Source organism: Empidonax traillii, unplaced genomic scaffold, assembly GCF_003031625.1.
Source record: "Empidonax traillii isolate 1590-97213 ecotype Southwest subspecies unplaced genomic scaffold, ASM303162v1 scaffold1367:size194105, whole genome shotgun sequence".
In the NCBI taxonomy this organism is placed as follows: Eukaryota; Metazoa; Chordata; class Aves; order Passeriformes; family Tyrannidae; genus Empidonax; species Empidonax traillii.
This window is the reverse complement of record NW_020956560.1, coordinates 36,630-56,715: the sequence shown is the minus strand read 5'-3', so window position 1 is coordinate 56,715 and position 20,086 is coordinate 36,630. Positions and strand designations below refer to the sequence as shown.

Sequence of the window (20,086 nt, the reverse complement as noted above, 5' to 3'; positions counted from 1 at the left end):
GTGCATCTGTAAGAACAGGCGAAACAGAGTGGACCAGTATCTTTGCATGACGCTGAAAACCAAGAGGAAAAAACCCCCCCTATAATCAAGTAGCATCTTTATTTTCTGTTTAAAATACTTCCATAGACTTTTCATAGCCTAGGGAAGAGAAAACAGGCATAAAGGCATTCAGAAAGTTATGCTACTGTATTTCTGCTTAAATGAAAAGCAAAGTCAGCAATGTCAAGAGGGTCTTTAAAAAGGCAACACAAACGAAACCCAAAGCAGACGCTGGACTGCCCCACCCAACAGCTGCTCTAGCAAAGAACACTGGAAGGTAAAGGCACAGACCTCCAGGTTTCTTTTCTGTGAGCAAAGGACCATTTCTCCAAAACTACCCACCTGTTCTCTTTAATTACTCACCTACAAATTTAAACAACCTGCAGCAACAGCACAAAGAAAAACCGCCACAGAAGACACCTGAAGGAAAACTCCCTCTTACCAAAGCAAGCTTTTCACCTTCATTTTATACATTTTAAAAGATAGACATTCCTACCTGTAGATCTCAGTACTGAGGAGTTACAAACCTGTTAATGCTGGCTGTAACTGCCCCACTTCAGCTGCCTGGTATTAAGGCTTACACAGCTGTATCTCTCTCTATTAACGTTCAAGTTTTCTCATCTTAAAAAAAAAATATATATATATATAAATCAAACCTGCAAGTCCTGAAATGGCTGAGACAGTCAAGAGTCCAGCAAGACAATAAGAAAGCAGCTGCTTTCCACGGCTGAACACCACTGCCTGTAAAGCATCTATATATTTTTTTTTTTCCAGTGGTGCTTTATTCAAATTCTAGGGAAAGCATCAGTCTGAAACCAGTAACTGATGGGAGTAACAGTTTATAGGTTACAGAAGGATATTTTATTGTTAACGGACTGTACCATGTAGGAATTAGGAGGGGGTGAGGCGGCAGGAAGGCAGGAGGAGAGAGATGCTACTATTTTTTTTTTTCCCCGAGCCACTGCAATTACTCTGATGTGAATTTTTGATGACTTCCGACATATTGCATGGTTAATAATCGTTTCAGCTGTCATGTTTGGTTAATGTGGAAAATGCATTTGCTGCATTGTGATGCAGCACTCCAGCCACAGATTGTAACACCAGTTGTGAAGCTATTCCCTTAACTGAGCTGCATGAATTTGCACATACCATGAGGCTGAAATAAATGGTAGTTTGATTTTTCACACGGCAACAGAAAGCTTCTGCCATTTTAGACCTGCAGAGCTGTTGGTACAACTTGCACAGGCATATAATTTTACTGCATATTAATTGGTGCTGATGCTCTTTAAAGGGCAGCTTTCATTCTCTATTGTTTTGCTGGGTTTGGTTATTTAGCAGTTAAAACACTGAGATCCTGTTTACATTAAACATCCCTCTTCTTTGTAGCTCTGAACAGGTTATTTAACTGTAAGCACATATCCATCAATGAAAGTGTCAGCACTACAGAAATGCAGCCCTGTTATTCATACAGGCTCAACCTACTTCTTCCTCCACACCATACTTAGGAATGTGTGTATATATAACCTCGTCTTACAAATACTGCTCACGAGGGGTGAAAATAAAATGATTGCACATGAGGGGTGAAAATACTCTCCTCACATTCAAATAACGAGGATTTTATTTGTAAAGTACCACTCCTTCACCTACACTTCCAACATCAAACAAAAAAGTATAAGGTTACATAAATGCCAGGCTGTGCCTTTCACTGTCACCACCAGAAAAACAATGCTGCAAGCAATCGTGCAATTACAAGAGGAGATGTAAAACAGCAGAGCTGAAACCATGCTAAGAGCCAGTCACCCGATGATTAAAGTCAGGCCAGTGTATTCCAGCAGTCAGGTGATGGTGCCATCATTACAGTGCAGAAAGGCACGGAAAAATCGAGAAACAGACCACCCCCATCTTCAAGAAAAAAAAAATTAGAGGCACCAAAGGAATAAGGAATGCATTTTCTAATATGCAGGGTGTAAAAATCACAAAGCAGTGTTCCACAAAATGTGTGTCTGACACTACTGGGAAGTTACTGCCACAAGCCCCAAGTGCCCATTTAACCCATGGTGCCAACCCAGCTCCCATCTGCAAACTGCTGGTGACACTCCCACATTCAGATCTTCCCAAATTCCAGAACAACAGCCCTGCTGCAACAGTACTGCATTTCACAGCTCAGTAACTCTGCTCACAAAATGCACGTCTCCTATTTGCAAACACACGCACACACACACAAAAAAAAAAATCCAGACTTGGGATGTCTAAGTATAATTTAATAAAGGACAAAAAGCTATCAGGAGAGTGTTTTACTGTGCTTGAACACTGAGGTATCTGCAGAATCACCACCAATACCACTAATTCATTATTTCCACTTCTGTTGTAATTAAAACAACGCTGCAGGGGTATTTCTTGGACGTGAATTACCATTAAATATGGTGCTGGATATTTTATAGAGAGAAAAAAAATGAGTCTCTGAGTTAACATTGTACCCAGTTTGAGAGCAATTCCCATTAACAGGTAACGTCTGTAGAAGGTGCTCTGTGGCTCAGTCTCAAAGGCATCACTGTGCACCTTGCACAAGTCAAAGTTTCACAAGTGGCAGAGCCTTCTCTTAAATACAAGGTATTTCAGCTTTGGAACTAGCAAACTTGATCCTAAGGAGGATTTTCCTCAAAGCACTGCAAGGAGCAAACCCTCCCTGCTTGTGACCACATGAACAGCGTACCGAGGATCTCAATTCTCCTACCAGGCACCTCATGAGTGGAGGAGACAGGACCAAATCCCATGTTCTTAGTGCAAAACTGCAGTCAGTTGACTGCAGCTACACCCCACAGTGCAGGCCAAGTCCCTTTGGGAAGAGGAAGGGTGATACATTTGCAGGGATAATTTACCTCTGGCGTTCCTCCTGCATTTCTGAGCAGCCAGGGTCCCTGCTGCCATGCTCACCTCACACACACTGCTCTGGGTTTGGATGGCTTCTCCCCCTGCTTACCTCTAGTTTGCATAACCCACCAGTGGTGCAGAGCCAGGAGCATGGAGTTTTTGCTTCCCAGTCAAACCCTGAAACAGGTAAAGGTACCTGGGGAGACAGCTGGCTCTTTAGGACAGGCTGCAGCCTCTCTGGGGATCTCAGGAGCACAGCCATCCATCTGGAGCTGCTAGCCACGACTTCAAAGATGATGCTTTTATCAAGAGACACTCTCTGTTACTTTCTGGCCATGTAATGTGACTGCAGAAGCTACTCTCAGCTGCAGAACTATGCATTACGGATCAGCACCATTAGATATATACACTTTGTTTTACAGATTGCATCGCCAGGGAAAGCCTTCCCAGGGTAGCTCAGCACAGCACTGCCTCCCCTTACCTATGGATTTCTTAAAGCAACAGCTTTGAGGGCTGTGAACAGAAACTCCTCACCCAAATGGCTGTTGGTGCAAACAGCTGTGAGTGGGTAACCCAGCTAAGATGTCGGAACTCCTCTCTGTTTCGCACCGGCAATCAATTTACTGGAGCGTTCAGTCAGCTCACACATCAATCACTTCTGCACTCTGATGTGACTCTGGGAGGAGAAGGGGGAAAACTACTGTTCAGGGCTGCTGGGCCACAGCTCAGGAAAGCCATAAGAGTCTTCCTTTAGAGTAGAAAGCATCATATCTCTAAGAGAACGAGGATTCAAAGAGAATGCAGAAGCCTAGGAATAAGAGCATCCTTCTCTGTGCCAGGATCATTCCCTCACTCCATCTCTGGAGTCCACAAGGATCTCCCACCTCTTCATGTACAGCTGCATCTCTGGAGTGAATGAGATTCCTTCTACCACGACAGCAAAGAGCTGCAAACACTGCTACCTTAAAAAAACCCCAAACCATAAAACCTGCTAGTAGTCTGCTGTCTTTTCCCTTTCTTTCAGTCTCACACTGGACAGGGTTAAGGGGGAGATCAGGAACAGCATCCCTCGCTAGATCTGCTCCTGTATCAGCTCTTTTTTGAAGTCCTACAGCTCCAGTGCCTGCCATGAGCCAGCAAAACCGAGAGACATCGCTGGCAGCGCGTTACAAGTGACAGGTAGCGCTCCTTCCCAAAGATCATTTCTTCCCTGCTTAAGCCAGCCCTGGAGCAGCAGCAAATACTGCACTGTCATACCGGGTCTGGAGAGCGCCTGAAAGCACCTGCCGCCGCCCTCGCTGCAAGGCTGGCAGGGTGATTATCCCGCGCTGATGACAGGCACGGTCTCTCTCTCCAGAGGCAGGGCTGTCACACCCAGCATGCTGCCTCTGCCTTCAGCTCTGCACACTCATCCTCACCCTTTGAAGGGATGCAGAGAAAAGAGCCAGAGAGAGTTCAGGAGTTTATGCCAAGCAGATTGCGGTGAAGAGAAGAGGAAGAAAATCCAGGCTAGCACTTTCACATCAGTACAGTTATATTCACAGACAAACAGTGCAGAGCAAAAAGCCAGGTGGGTTGAGTGTGTTACGATGCTACTGGCCTACCTAGCATAGAATTTGGGCTTTGTGGCAAAGGGCTCACTTTCACGGACTAAGAGAATAGGAGCCATCCAGAGGCAAAGCAAAAACTACAACTGGGAAGTGACCACCTCCAGTAACACCTAGTACCATCATCACAGAGAGCCATCCTCTTGCAGAGAAAAAAAATCACCAACACACCCAGACTGAGAGTTGCTGGCTCATTACAGAGCTCAAAGGAGACCTGAGTTTCAGTACAGCTTTCTGGAGCTAAATCTGCATGGAACAAGAGGCAGGATGTGAAGACAGTGAGTGGGAAACACCCCTGAGAGCACTGAGTGAGGAGCAGTGCTCTGTGCGACCAGGTGGATGCAGGGGAACGAGAAACACAAACCCTGTAGAACTCGAAGAGTGACGGTCCCAAGCAGGGGAGAGGTGGGGGAAGCCCAGCCAAGCAGAGAGGATTAGCAGCAACACTGGCAGTGCTGTTCCTGCCATCCACACCCCAATTAGCGGTATCATTTATCAGGATGAATGGGGGAACTTGCTCTCAATTCGGCAATTTGACAGAGTGTCACTGAACCACCTCACGTCCATATTTATCCAAGAGGCAAGTGCAGGAACCAGTTTTAATTAGAGCCTGTTTAACAAAGAACCAAGGGTATTACCCATGCTCTCACCATCAAGCGATAATTGAGATGTAATCGCTTAAACAAAGCGCAACAAGTGTCCATTTACCCAAAGCCATTGTTAAATATCCACTAGGAGATTATTTTCAAAATTATAATGTGCCATGAATATGCAAACCACTTTCCATCTTTAGCACTGAAAAGAATAATCACCTTCAAAAAAAAAAAAAAAAAAAAAACCACACACCCCCACACCACCAAAAACCACAACTGGAAGCCAAACAGCTATTTTGCAGCAGAATTTGAGGAGTGTTTTAAATATGCCAATGCTACTTTAAAAGGAGGGGGGGAAGGAAGTGATGGCTCTGCTTTGGGGCCATTAAGCTCTGTCTGGAAAGCCCTCTTTTGTACAGCATTAGCGTGCTGTAAGTCTGTAATTATGCAGAGAATGTGTTAATTTTTAATTCAGATTGCTAACCCCTCTTTTTATGTACAAACCCTGCACGTCAATCCCTCCTGCAGATGACTGTAAGCCACCGACATGACCAAATTCAACCCTTGGTGGTAAAAGCACGCTCTCCCTGGGAGGTTTGGCACTGCACGTTGGAAAGCAGCTCAGCTCTGTAGTAAAATAGCTCTTTTACCAAACTGTCACCTCAGCACCCTGGCAAGCAAATCCTCTCGACCCCCAGCCTATTAAAGCAGAACCAACTGATCCTCACTCCAGCATTCTCCTGTCCAGCTACAGCATTTCTCCACACAGCGTCACAGGAAGCCCAATTCCCACGTCCCCCACGTCCCAAGGCACAGGAGAGCACAGGATGGGGGGGGTGTTATAACCTCACGCTGCCTCCAGGCCCCCACCAAGTTAATGGCTGTCAAACACCAAGCCCACCTTTCATCTCTTCTGACTCCCACCGATGCCGGCAATCCACGGAGGAGCCTGACTTAGGAGCGTGCTTTGACACAGTCCAGCAATGAATTATTAACTCCAGAGGAAGCTGCAAAGCATCAACCAGGAGCAGTCCTGAGCCCTCTGCGATGATTAACCACAGTGCAATTATCCATGCTCCTGCTGCTCACAAAATGCCTCCACACTCCCCATCACACACAGCCCGAACGGCACCACACAGGAACGCACATCCACGTGCATGAAAGCAGAAACAACTCTCTGCTTTTACCTTTGTTTCCTCAGGGTTATATTACCAGCTGGGAACGGTCTGAGAGAAGAAAGCTGGGCCTTGCCCCCTTTGTTACAGCAATTATACACGGACTTGCCTCACTGAGAGTGACATATGCAGAATCAAGCCCATATTCTTAATTTCCACAGCGATTCAATCCATGCAATCACAGAAACTTGCCTGCAGATTCAGAACCGTCCTTTCCCACGTTACATCGTGCAGCAGAAGATGTTTCCAGCCCAGGGTGTGACTGCACACACACACAGAAGCAGCTGTGGCTCCCAGCCTGCTGCCCAGCAGTGGACAGATGAAGACAGGCTCACTCACCCCAAAGGGCGTCCCCAGCCTCCCTCTGAAAGGCATGGGGACCATCCTGCAAGTGGGATGTAATCTGTGGGCCTCCAGCAGCACCCCGACATTTAGGAAGAACAACTGGCTCAGCTCTCTGCCAAAGGACTCCCTTATTAAACCACAAGGTGCCGAGAGGCAGCAAACACCAGCGGTGGAGCTGAGAAGACCTGCTGAATCCCAGGATGCACAGGGATGTCTGCCTGGGATGGGATGCCATGCAGCTCTGAAATCAGCAGTGAAAAGGCAGAGTGAAGACAGCATTTTAGGTTTTCCTTAGCAGAGAAGCTAAACTGGTGCTTTTCCTTTAATTACAGCTGCCAGCTCTGAAGAAAGTGGCACTAGAAGTGCTGGCCAGCATGGGAAATGAACACCCACAAGCACGCTGGTTCAAATGAACCACAGCAGTGCATGGCTGCCTTGTCAAACCATCCTTGTATTTCTCATAGTGAGAGTACAACTGAAATCAGTATTGGCATCTTGGCAGGCCTAATTAGAAGTCAGGTCTACTCCATTCAGGTCTTTATGCTGTGCTCATTACATTAATATCCAAGTGCCTTCCAGTCCTGCATTAAGTGACATGACTAACATCTGTCACACACTGTTTATTCTCTTCTCCCTTTCCTGGAGGACTGGAAACACAATGTTCAAGGGGATCACAGAACAGCCAGCAACTGGGAAGGGAAATTCCTCCAGCCCCGGCTCACACAGAGCATGTGCTGGCCATGTCTGCTCGGTTAATTGTTTAATATCATCGTCAGCAGCAGAATGATTAAGAAGCTATACACATTAAAAGCACCAGGTCTCCTCCCATTTCCATGCAGGAGTGACAGTATTGGAAGACAAACAAAAATCTGTCCTTTGTGTACCAAATTAAGTCATTTGGAGTTTTATCACTTCATTTCTTTGCCTGAATCTCCCTGCATTGTCATCTTACATTAGACAATGCTGCAGATACAACTTCCAGCAGAGGAAATACAAGTGTCCATCTGTTGAGTTTGACTAAAAAGGACAACAAAGGTATAGACAGCTTATCCCGACCTTAAATCCCTTCCAAAATGCACCACGTCTCAAAGCTACGGAGGTTTCACCTGGATTTCAAACTGAGAAGACTGAAGTCAGTAATTATTTCTTTTGCACTCTTTTCCCTTTCACCTTTCCCAGTGATCCTCCCTCTGTGTATCTCTATCTTCTTGATGTTGAAAAGTACTTATGCCACCCTTGCTTCCAAGTTATCACCCCATAATTCTTTGCAAAGACGGCGATGAGGACTCAGATGGCTGGAGAATGGGAAGAGCTAGGAGGGAAAGAACTGGGAGGGATCAAACCTCAGAGCTCAGTCGAGGTGATGAAGGATTGGCAATGCCACGTGTCCTAAAGTCAGCTAGCTGCACTTAGGCAGATGTTTCTAGTAAAAGCAAATGCCTGGAGAGAGGTCAAACTCAAGAACATAAACTGGGTAGAGACTGGGAAACAACAGGCTGCAGGGGATGAGACCCTGGCCACCACCTCCTGCCAGACTGTCCAACTACAGCTCCACAACTGAAGGTAAGAGCAGCCCACTGAACCTGAGGCACAAACTGCTAGATTAGGAAAAAAGCAAGGGCTCATTCCAGGCAAGTGAGGGGAATACATGGAGCTTTCATTTAATGCCATGTGCACAGCCATACAAAACGGGGATTAGTCTCTCACAAAAAAAGAACAACCTTTTCAAGTGTACAGATAAAGAGGCTCTCAGGAATGGACAGAGGCTGACTCAGAAAACTATTAAAACGACAAAGTGACTTTCAAATAGAGGTCATTAGTTCAAACATGCACTAGATCAGTAGTGGCCAAGACTAAAGCATCTAAAGACTGATTAGTGGTGTAAACAAATTGTGTTGTTAATCCTCCTTGAGCTCCTGCTACCCCAGAGCCCATATTCCAAGTTCACTGCAGAAACCAATGCAGAATTCACTTTCTGTCCAGCCCCAGAGGGACAGACAGGGCTCAGGTGGGCACCCAGACACCGAGCACCTGTCCCCACAGTCACTGTGGAAATGTGACAGCTGCACTGCTCCATGTGCTTGAAATGGGGAAATCATCTTTCCTGGTTATGCCCCTCTACCTCGGTGTGCTCACCAGTTTGTCACTGGATACACATCACCAGACACTGCACTCAGCAGCACCCACTCAGCACATCCAGATCATGCTGCAGGTTTCGGGTGTTATCTTGTCAGAGAATTTTTCTGTGAGATTCCTTTGCTGACTAATTAATGTCATACAACTTAAACACTGATGAAAAACAGAGCGACCAAACATCATTTCCCCCTTTTCCCCAGCACTGATCAGAAGAGGCTCCAATTATAGAGATCTCACAGGACTGCAGGCTCAGACGTGTCTATTATGAGGTCTTACTGCAGAATATCCTTCCAGGAGACACCCAAAGAGGGCAGACAAGACTCCAAAACATGCATTTCACTCATGAAAAGCAGTAAATGCACAGTGCTTAGAACTCAGGAGGAACATCCAGTAATGTGGATATCACAGGTTGCAGATGTATTTACTGGGGAGTTTGGGTCGACCACTCTCCATCTTCTATTAATTAAGCAAACACTTCCTTTAGGACCAGCAGCCTCAGTAGTACAGTCATGATTACACACATCAATCCATACTTTTATATAAAAATATTAGCGTTTACTCAATTATGAGGTAACATATTATTTATGTACTATTACTGAGCTAGGGTTCTGCAAATAACATTAATTCCTGGGCGTATTTATTGGAAGTAAGGACGTGCTGGAGGCAAAGATAAAGAAAGAATACTTGATTTCCTTTTAAAAGAAAATTTTATTAATATTTGTTCCAAACAAGATCTTCCAGCTGCTGAAGTTGAATACTACCCAAAATGCATTTTCCCCAGGGTCCTCCATTATCAGCAAGAGCCTTTCCTGCAAGTCCATCCATACTTCCAACAGATTGTCTTTGCTATCTGATTACAGAGCCTTAGGTGGTCTGCATTTGAGGAATGCAATCAAATCCTGCCCCTTCCAGTCCTTCTGGAACACCTATTAATTCATCCCCCTGGAGAGAGGGAGTTTATCCTCTCTTGCAATTGCTAGAATCTAAAAAAGTGGAACAGGGCAACTTAATTTGGCACTGCAATTATTTAAAGTCTATAAATAGTTGTTGCCATAGTGTTAATTAAATTGCTGTATGGTAACATCCTTTCTTTTCTACCTTCTAAAGCTAAATTCTGATTAAGTCAGGTAAACTGGGACCATGCCATACAAGACTCCACGAAAAGGAGAACAAATGCTGGAAATACAAAGTAGCTTGTTATGTTCTCTGTTTCCTTGGTAGGAAAGAGGAGAGACTCATTCCCAAATTTCTACATCATCTGTCACCTGAACTCAAAGTTTTGAAGGATCACCATAAAATTCAACAGACCAACCACAGTAAATTGAATGGACTGCACAGGGAAAAAAAATGTGAAAGTTTTCCTGCAACATCTTTGTCCATTTTAGAAATAGAGTGAACAATGGTGACAATCACCTCTGCACAGAACAACCCGATCTGGCAGACTACTGAAATGGGGGGATGAAGAAGGTCAGACCAGAGGGGAGAGAAACACTAAGCCCAAAATATTCCATGGCAGAAAAGAAGTCAATTTGAACACAAATATCAGCACAAGCTTCATCTCAGTAATTACACCACTCACACTAGTATTTGCTCAGAAATGGAGCAATTGCTACTACTTCCCAGTGAGAGAAAACCATCTATTTTTTTTGGACAAAGTATCATATTAATTTCTTCTAAAATGGTAGACTCTAACAGGCAATAACCCCACCTTACAAAATCTTATTATTTAATGGAGAGCTGAAATTACAGGAAAGGGACTGCAGCGAGTCTTGGCTACAAGTCTAAGTGAGAGATTAAATAACGCTCAGAACAGCAGCCAGAGGGCAAACTCTTGGATCCTCACCTTTTGTCAAGTGTTCCCCCTCACATTTGGGAGAGCAGGAAGCTGTTTTGGTCTCCCTTAATTTCCAGTACTTCTATCTGCAGTGAAGTCTTGAGGCTTTGTACAATTACTGTTCTTCATGGCAGGTTGTAACAAACAGCAAAACTCCCTGACAGAACCAGGTAGCTGAAAATATCGTTCCCCACCACAAGTGTGTTCGTGCCACCACCCAAAACCAGAGACATGCACAAACCAAAACAAGCTTAATCCTCTCTGTTTTGTGAAGGTTTGTGTTTCTGTTAAAGGGAGAGGTGGCTCCTGAAGAAGCACTGGGTACCTATCCCAGAGAACAATTAGAAAGGAAGAGCTTTGGGGATCTGCTGGCAAATGATTCCCAGCAATTACTGGTTCTTCCCCATCTGCCTTATCAATACAAGAAAGCCCCCACCATAGTCAGGACAGATGCTTTTTACAGGGCTGTTCCTGTACAAGAGCATCAGGCCTTCCACACCCATCTCTTCAAAACCTGAAGTGGTCTTTCCTCCAAGCCTGTTTCTGCCTGCCTGCCTCCCTCTGTCTCCTTTTCAGCATCTGCTGCTTCAGGGGCTCATTTCAGCATGTGAAGGTTAACAAATACAAAACAATGAAACTCAAGACTTGCCTATTTATCTTTTTTTTTTTTCTTTTTTTTTTTTTAAATCCAAACCACATGAGTACTTTTGGAGAGACAAATTATATTATAAATGCAGGATTTCAACATTCTGGCACCAAGCCAACATTTTAATGGACATTCAAACACTAACTAAGGAAATGGTTGTGCATTAAGCCTACCAATAAGTCAACAATCAATACTTCAGTACTGCAGTAAAAATACAATGCACCCTTTATAACTGCATCTGGCCTCATCCTTCTTTGCCAAGATCAGCTCTAAATAAAAAAAAAAAAAAAAAAGAGAGTCTTGAAACAAGAAATGAAGCACATATTATTTCACAGCCTCCAAGTATTTATCCTACAGTCTAAACCTAATTGGTCCTCTGAACTGTACAGATTTTTGGTTTTCAACAGTGTACTGACAGGGCAGAAGAGTCAGGCATAAAAAGGACAGAATTCAGACACAAAATTAATCAAGTGGTCAATAGGTAAGGGTTGCAAAGTGAAGAAACCTCAGACAGCGAAGCCCCAAGCAACTGCAGATTAGGAGCTGGTTCCAACTTTATCTCCAAAAAGCATCTCAGTCAAAAGGAAACAAAAAAGAATCCCATCAAAGCATGCTAACATTTGGATTTTAATCCAATTCACAGATTTTAACTGCCTGCACAGCATCAGTCCTGCGTGACCCCTCTCAACAGATCCTATCAGTTTGGTCAGATGAAGCCAAGGGCAAGCTCTGCAGAGTAAGGGATCTGGAAAGTGTGAGCATCAGGCAGCATTGCTCTGCCACTGAACAAATGTTTTCAGTTTAGTTAACACTGGCTTCCCATTCAAAGCCACGGCCATAATGCTGAGCCACCACTCTATTTCTTACCAATGCGAAAAAACCCACTGCATTTGGATACTTGGAGAGGATACCCTGTGTCTGCTGAAAGGTTTGGGTAAGTCTGTTTTTCAGGAAGGAATGGTGGCAGACATTGATCCAACCCAGTGAAACTTGAATGGAAAAACAGGAAGACAAAACCAATCAACTTGATAATTTTTATCTCCACAGCCTAGTAAGCTCAGTACTGAAATGGAACTTCATCATGGAACAGCTAAGCCAGTGTAATAGCTTGGGTAAACAAGCCAACCAAATTCTCCATTTTCTTCTCCGAGTCTGCAAATACACAGAGGGAAACAGGGAATGATTGTTTCAGAAATCCCTCCACAGATCCCTCACGTTTATTTGCTAAAACTACCTCGCATCCCTGGGGTTTCAGCCATAAACAAGCACAGAGCTCGGCTGGGAATCTGGAAAAACTTTTTGCTGATATTTGCTGATAAGTCATGGCATCTGCATCTCGAGGCTGAGCTCTGCAAAAGCAGCCACTGCCGCAGGTCCAGCAGCCCAGGGGCAGGAACAGCCAGGTCCTCCCAGACCTCTGAGCTGTTTGCCGGTGCGAGATCCAAGCTCAGGGGCTGGGTATGTGCCCAGCACCGGGCCAGGCCAGACTTCTCATCACCAGGTTTTGCTACTTCATCTCTACATCAGGCACATCGTGAACAATCCACCTCAAGTGAGAGACACCACACTACAAAATGCTGCTGCATAAAATTATTATAGTGGGTAGTGGCAGTAGCTGTATTGACCAAAGTTTTAGCCTATGACTCTGATCAACTGCCAGCTTAAAGGGTTTTTGTGTGGCCACAATTCCAGCTCAGGGCAGCAACTAACAGCAGTCTTTGCACAATTACAGCTCAGAGGAGTTGAAGATCTCCAGTCCAGACTGGTGGCAGCCACTGCAGCTGTCCTAAGGACTAAAGGGAGGTTCCAGTGGACTGGAGTTCGCAGCACAGCTTCAGTTTCTTGTTTCAGGTGGGGAAAGGAGCTCTGCTGACAGTCCATGGAGCACAGGGGCAGCCAAGGACTGCGCTGCTCAGCGCTGCCAAACCAGAAAACTACTGATGCAGAGAAGCAAACTTATTTTTCACAAGGTCTGGTATCTGAGGGAGGGAAGTTGGAGGCCAGTTAAATGCTGTCAAATACTGATCAGGACCGTGAACAACAGAGGTCTGAGAAAATGGTAAATGCAACTTCTATTTCTCAGCTGAAGAAAATGATGCATAGGAAAGCATTCCTTGAACTCAAAGTCAAGCATGAAAATTATGACAAAAATTGGATCAAAATCCAGCCTTCCCAATTTCCTGCAATGAAAAGCAGCTGCCACAGAAGGCCATTTTCTAAGTAAATATACACATCAGGGGGTGCCAGTCAGGCAAGGATCCAAAAATTCAAGGGTCAGGTGCTATTCAATATTTGAATCAGTACAATAAAACACTGCATAAATATTTAAACTGGCATTCCTGCTCCAAAATACTCTTGGAACATATTTCAGATGCCTGCTTTCAGAGTTGGTAACAGACATTCCCTTCTTCCCTCTGTCCTGCAGAATCTCTGAAATAAAAAACCATTCCTTGTTCATCCACAGCACCTCTGACAGCAGTTTGGTGGTTTGATTTCAATGTGCTGCTTTCAGTCACTCGGTACAAATGGATAAATCTCCAGTGCTGAAATCCTATATCCTTGCCTCTTTATGAGCTCTGGTTCTAAATCCGCCCTCTGTTCCCCAGAAAAACCGAAATAAAAAACCAAAACCCCCCAAACTCCAGAACACTCTCCATTTTTACGTCTCACTTACAGCCCCTGGCTCCAAAGGCTAAATGCTTGGGCTCCATTTTAGTTGTTCTCACAGAGTGTGCTATAAAACAATGTAAGATGCCATTTGTCATTAGACACTTGGAGCTGTGGAGGACACACATTTGTTTAGATCTCAATAGAGAGCTCAAGAAGTCCAAGCCAATAACAAATGCATTTTGATACTCCACGTGCAGCTGAACCTCTTAACCGTTTTAGCTTGACACAGAAACATTATCATGCCAGTCATTAATAGAAGTTATGGTTCTGAGCTCGTAGGGCAACATTTCCCTGTTGTTGGTCACTGCCTGTGCCGTCCTGCCCAGCTTTCACACTGTGAGACAGTCACGGAGCTGGAAGCTGCTGTAACCAGAGGCAGAGGCCGTGCAGATGTGCAGTGCCAATAACCCACCTGGCTGCACACTCTAACAATTCAATACATTGAACTGCGGCTCTGCTGGAGATTCCAGCCCTGAGATCTCCACAGTTACACTCAATACTGATTTGCATGAACCTGCTCCTCTTTCAGCCTTCATTTCCCTGTGCCTCTATATCCTAGGCCTCTCAGTGTGCCTGGGCTCCAAAACAGCTGAAGATTATCTTGAAAAGAATGCCAAAAACTCTTCTAAAGGATATTTCAACAGCACATTCTAAGAATCACTATGGTTTTTTTGTAATAAACACATCTAACTACTGACCACAGAAATCTGACATGGTAGCAGATCCTTCCAGTAGAACCTGTGCACGTTCTTCAGAGATTAATGGGGAAAAAAACACCCCAGATCTAAATCATACCCAAAAAATAAGGAACAACAGACAGCTCTTCCTGTTTTATTTTTGCTGGGCTATCAGAAGTAACAAGTAATTAAATCTTTGGTATTAATGCAAAAGGAAGCTCTGATGATCCCACAGGTGAGATTACTCTGGTGGAATGGATGACTGTGCATCTAAAGGCACTGAACTCATCCAAACACTTCAGAAGGTAGCTCTGCACTTCAGCCATTTACACTCCTGGTGGCCCTGGAAGAGCCCAGAGGAATCGGCTGCGAGACTGCCAGCCCGAGTAAAGAAGATTGAGTCTGTGAAGTGCTGCCCATCAGTGGCAGTCCCATTCATTAACACACTGCACTGATTTCACAGAGGGCACTCGAAAGGCCAGCACTTCAGCCTGTCAAACCTGGCACTTCTCAGGGCCATCAGCCCTAAGCAGCACCACTGTGTGACCACATGGAGGCCTCTCTGTGGGAGGAAGAGGCTCCCACTCATGGTGCTGACAAGGTGTCACTCCTGATTTGCTCTGGAAGCTGGAAGTTCATTTTTTAAGATAATTAGTCAGTACTACACAGCAAGGCCAATGATCCAGTGCAGTAACTGTAGCAAAGGGTTCTTTCAAGAGGTAAAACACTTGAGTGAAATAAATCGATAAGCTCAGGAGTTATGTTTAAATGCTGAGGTCCTGCCTGCCTGCACTGCCTCCACAAATTCACCTACTGAACACAACTCCTCAGCTCTCAAGGAAGTGCATGAACGACACATTCAGCTTACAAAAACAAACTGCAGCACTTGCTGAAAAATAAATTGTGAAAGAAACAAAAAGCCCTCTTCTTCAGTCACACGTGACAGAATTCCATTTCATTGTCTACTGCATGCATTTTCCACAAGGCACAGAGGTGCAGGGTACTGGTCATGACAGGTTTCCATTTATCATTCTGGAACCTCAGCCGGGAAAAGGATGAAATCAGCAAACCATTGCCACTGACACCAGAAAGAGCCTCAGCACTGCAAAGGCACAGCCTGCCCAGCTCTGCAGTGACATGGACAGCCAGACTGTAACTCCTGCTTCAAGTCAATTCACCAGCATATAAAAGAGTGCAGTAAAAAGCATTTCCATTATAAATGGTGGCCATCCTTCTCCTTCTGACTCGTTCCAGTTTCCAAGTTTCCACGTTAAGGTTCATGTAAAGCACCAGAAAAGCCCTCATTTTTTTGCTGGATGGCCATAACCATCCACACACGTGCCACAGGACAGACACTGCCTTTGCAGATCCCAGCACCAAGGCGTGTCCTTTCCCACAGGTGGCACCAACCAGGGGTGCTGAAGGCAAAAGGATCCACGGATTTAGAAACTCCCTCGAGATGGCAAGATGAGCCTTCCCTGGATCCACTGGGGCACTTCCCACATGCAACATGTTCTGCTGAGCCGTCTCTGCAACCACCGGAGCCTGGGAACGGCGCTTCCCACCTTCCTCTCTGAATATCTGCTTTCAAAGCCACATTTGTTGCCAGGATGCATTGCTAATACGTAATATATTGGCTGCAAATTAGTATTTCATCTCAGAGAGAAAATGTTACAGGCACTTCTTCAGAGGCAACAGCATGCACAAGAGTTTGAGGAAGAGATTTTGCAAGACAAAGAGAGCAAACCTGTAACCAAGAGAAGACAGATCTACTGAGAAAAACAACTAAATCCTGCCCTTACACTACCAGTTGATGGGAATCATTCCCAGCTCAGCTCCCCCCTGCTCCAGCAACAAGCCAGAGAACCTTCCACCTTGAGTGCTTATTTCCATAGTACACTAAGTCAAAAGCTTATGAAAAACAGAAACCAAGGTTTTTCTCAGAAGAAGGAAAAAAAAAAAAAATCCAGAAGACATTAGCAAAGGTAGAGAAAGCATCTAAGGGTATGAAACCACAGACAAACAACAAAACATTTGGCATAATATTACACACAGCACTATCATTGCCCTTCATCCTACCAGCAAATAAGAAGCCAAAACATCAACCTCAAGTCAAACAGCAAAACAAAATTAAGAAGTGATGTTGATTCAGTGTATCTGTTGAGTAATCAAGCTTCTTACCACAAGCAACGAACTGCAAATTTTCTAAATAAGCCATTTTTTACCTTGGAAAAATTAAATCAAGGCAGACGGGTACTAAAAGAAATATTGCAGGGTTAGGTCTCTGAAAAAAAAAAATGAATCAAACCAGAGTACAGGGTCCAAATGTGTAATTCCACAGTGGGAGAGATCTTTGCATCCAGCTTCCAGCATTTAGCCTTCACTGGGACCTAAAGATGGTCATGGTTTCTTTTAGTCAAGAGAATGGCGAGTCTTTTGACTACTGAATTACTGCTTATTTCAGATTCATTAAAGCCTTCAGGTTCTTGTATCTACTTAACAGACAAAGTAAAAGGATTTAAACATGTATTTTTTGCTACAAGCCTTGGGGCAGGAGAGGAAAGAAATAATGAATGTTTCCAAGTTACTATATGGTAACCATAGCAGGCAAAATCAATTACTGCTCCAAGGATCTGGAGATAACATGCAAGTTCCCACTCATCTCTTTGAAATCTGGTTTGGTTTCCCCCCCTCCCTCTCCATTTCCTCCCCCACTTGTCTTCAGAAATGTCTTTTCTCATCCATTAGGATCTGGCCCAAAGAATCCCACTGGCTTGCAAGCACACTTAGAGATAAGGATTTGTCATGATACCTGTGCACTCCCACTTACCCCAGATTAAATCAAATCCCTCACCGCTCACTGCCTCTGCCTTTCACACCGGCTTTGGCCACACTGCACATCCTTATCAGGATGAGTAAACAACAATGGGGTGTTATCAAGAGCACCATGGAAGCTGGACAGCCACCCTCAGAAGGGAAACTGCAGGGCAGACCAGGGGGATCAGCAAAAGCACGTGAGATGAGGTGGGAACACTGTGGGGATGAATAACCTTAATAGAGGAACCAAGAGCAGGTGCTTGGAGAGTCTGTGAAATTAAGTGTTCCAGAAAGGGGCAGATCCAGAAATGCAGTTCATATGGGTCTGAGCAGAAAGGAAACTGTGCCTGGTTAAACGATGCCAAGCTCGAAACCAATAAAAAGAAATAAATTTTAACACAATCTGTAATTGGACTGTGGAACTCACTACCACAGGAAGATGGCAAGGCCAGAAACACAATGGGATTAAAAACTGACTCAGTATGTATATGGGTACTGACAGTACCCACAGCTGAGTTTAACACCACAATTGAGGGAAGAATTATTATTCCTCATGCTTCAGGGATAACCAGTCTCCAACCACCAGGGAACAAGGTGGTACCTAATAAAGCAAGCAGATATCCCCGTGAACATCTTTGTCAGTGTTTCTCCTCCGAGTTATCTACTGCTGACAATAAGCATGTAAAGGCAACCAAACAAATCTGTCCCAAACGTGGTCTGAGAAATCAACTATGACAGATTTAGTTTCAGCTAATCCTCTGTCAAGTCTAGGATAGCCAACTGAAGCATTCAAAAGGGTTTAATAAAGCTGCTGAAACTAAAATTAAGCACTGAGGTGTCTACTGCTGTCTTTCCTCGTCCAACAGCCTTGGAACAGCACTCATGTAACACTGGCAAGCCTTCCCTCTGCTCACTCAAACACACCACAAGTTAGAAAACCTCTCTTCCCTCTTCCACCTCTACCCCACGGCAAACACAGAAGAGAACACATAACCCAGAAATTGATGCTTCAAAAGCACAGTCCACAGAGACTTCCCCTGCAGTCGCAACAGCTGGCAACGTGCAACTCATTCCTCTGCAAAGTTATTTGGAAACTAAACCTCTCCCACCTTCTCAAGCCTTTTTTACCAAGCAACAATTAAGCACGCTGTTCCAATTAACCTAAAAAATAACCTATTAGCTGTGCCTCAAAATGCTGCATAAGCGTGTTGGAGCTTCTGGTGGAAGCACCATGCATCCTGCATGCTTGCTGAGATGCCCATAATGGAATGGTATGGAAAGTTTCCACCTCATCTCCCTGAGCTTCTTTCAGTCATTTTCACATGCACGGAAAGCCAGTGAGACATTTCACAATAACTGCTTTTTGTTTATAAACAGAAGTTTAATGATTTAATTCAAAGTAAGCAAATAACCCTTTTGCACCCAAAATACTGTCAAAACAGAGACTTGGGTAAAGAGCAGGGAGGAGGTAACAGATGAATCCAGAGCAGGAAAGCAAAGGGAATAAACACAACTGGAGCAAGAAAAAAAAAAATGAGAGAGGAAGAAAGGTGAGAAATAAAGGACAGGAAAGAAAACAAAAAGGAGGCAGCAAGAACAGAAGCTGTGCCAAAGATCTAAATGAGTGAAGCAAACGCCTGTATCCGTAGTTCTACCTCAAAAGGTTGCAACTTTCTTTCAGGAGCGTATCTTGGCAGGAATAAGAATTCATTTTGACTTCAAAAAGAAAGTTAAAAAACATCCATACACACAACCCAAACATTTCTTCTGCAGACTGCCAAATTTCCAGGCTGCTGTTTCGCACGGGGAAGCTGAAGTACATCTCAGTTTGATGCCCAGGCATTGATAAACAGTTGACACACTTCTTATTAGTGACTATTTTACAGCAAAGCTTGGTAATGCCTGGGATTAGGATTTTGGATGTGGAGTCAAAGTGACTAATTAGTACAGTGGAGAGGAGGCCATGCACAACAATGTACCTGTGGCCTTTCCCAGACTGCTGAATTAGGCAAATGGCTCAGTAATAAACCCCAGGGGAATTCATCAGTGCAGTAACACTTTCAAGAGGCCTGAGTAAATTAGGGGGGCTTGAAAGGAGGGGAGGGAGTCGCGAGCTGCAGCAGCTGCTGGTTTTCCTAATAAATTTGATGAACTGCCTTGCTGAAAAGAAAGTGTCCAGGGTTTTATGCTGTTTGTGACCACAGGAGTTCGGGGAGAGGGTCTGGCCTGCTCACATTATACATTTCCCTTGTGGAAGAGTGATTTGTTCTGTACAGCTCACAGCACATGAGGAATTAGGTGAGAAAGATGGTCAAGACAACGCTCATGTAATAAAGACTAGCAAAAAAACCCTGCAAAAGCAATAGTTTAGGAGAAAGGTAACAAACCCACCTCTCTTACAGGTCAGCTCCAAGCCCTTCTGCCTCATTTCAGGCAAGTTTACTGAAGATCAGAATTCTTTCTGTCCTATTGCAATTGGGAAACTTTCTTCACTTCTCCTTTTCAGAAGAGCTGAAGAGCCTTACTGACTTAAACAGGTAAGTGTTCATTTTTCAATGCCAAACCTACAGCTTACATCCATTAACCCACTGCAACGCTGGGACTGAAAGCTTCTGCCATCTGTGGAGAGTCCCTGCAACAGGGCCTTTGCCTGGCTACGAGCAGGGCTTCCCACAG

At 44.5% G+C, this 20,086-nt stretch overlaps 1 protein-coding gene across 2 annotated transcripts in view; it reads right to left on the bottom strand.

The window, feature by feature from the left end:
• NUP93 (nucleoporin 93) overlaps positions 1-20,086 on the bottom strand; it is a 67,327-nt gene that overhangs the window by 39,804 nt on the left and 7,437 nt on the right. The window contains exon 1 of one of the 2 annotated variants that reach the window (XM_027906858.1): positions 696-856. The exons of the other annotated variant lie outside the window; for it this stretch is intronic. The gene's annotated coding sequence lies outside the window, so the exon portion shown is untranslated. Of the gene's footprint in view, positions 1-695; positions 857-20,086 lie in introns of those variants that run through there. 2 annotated transcript variants of the gene reach the window in all.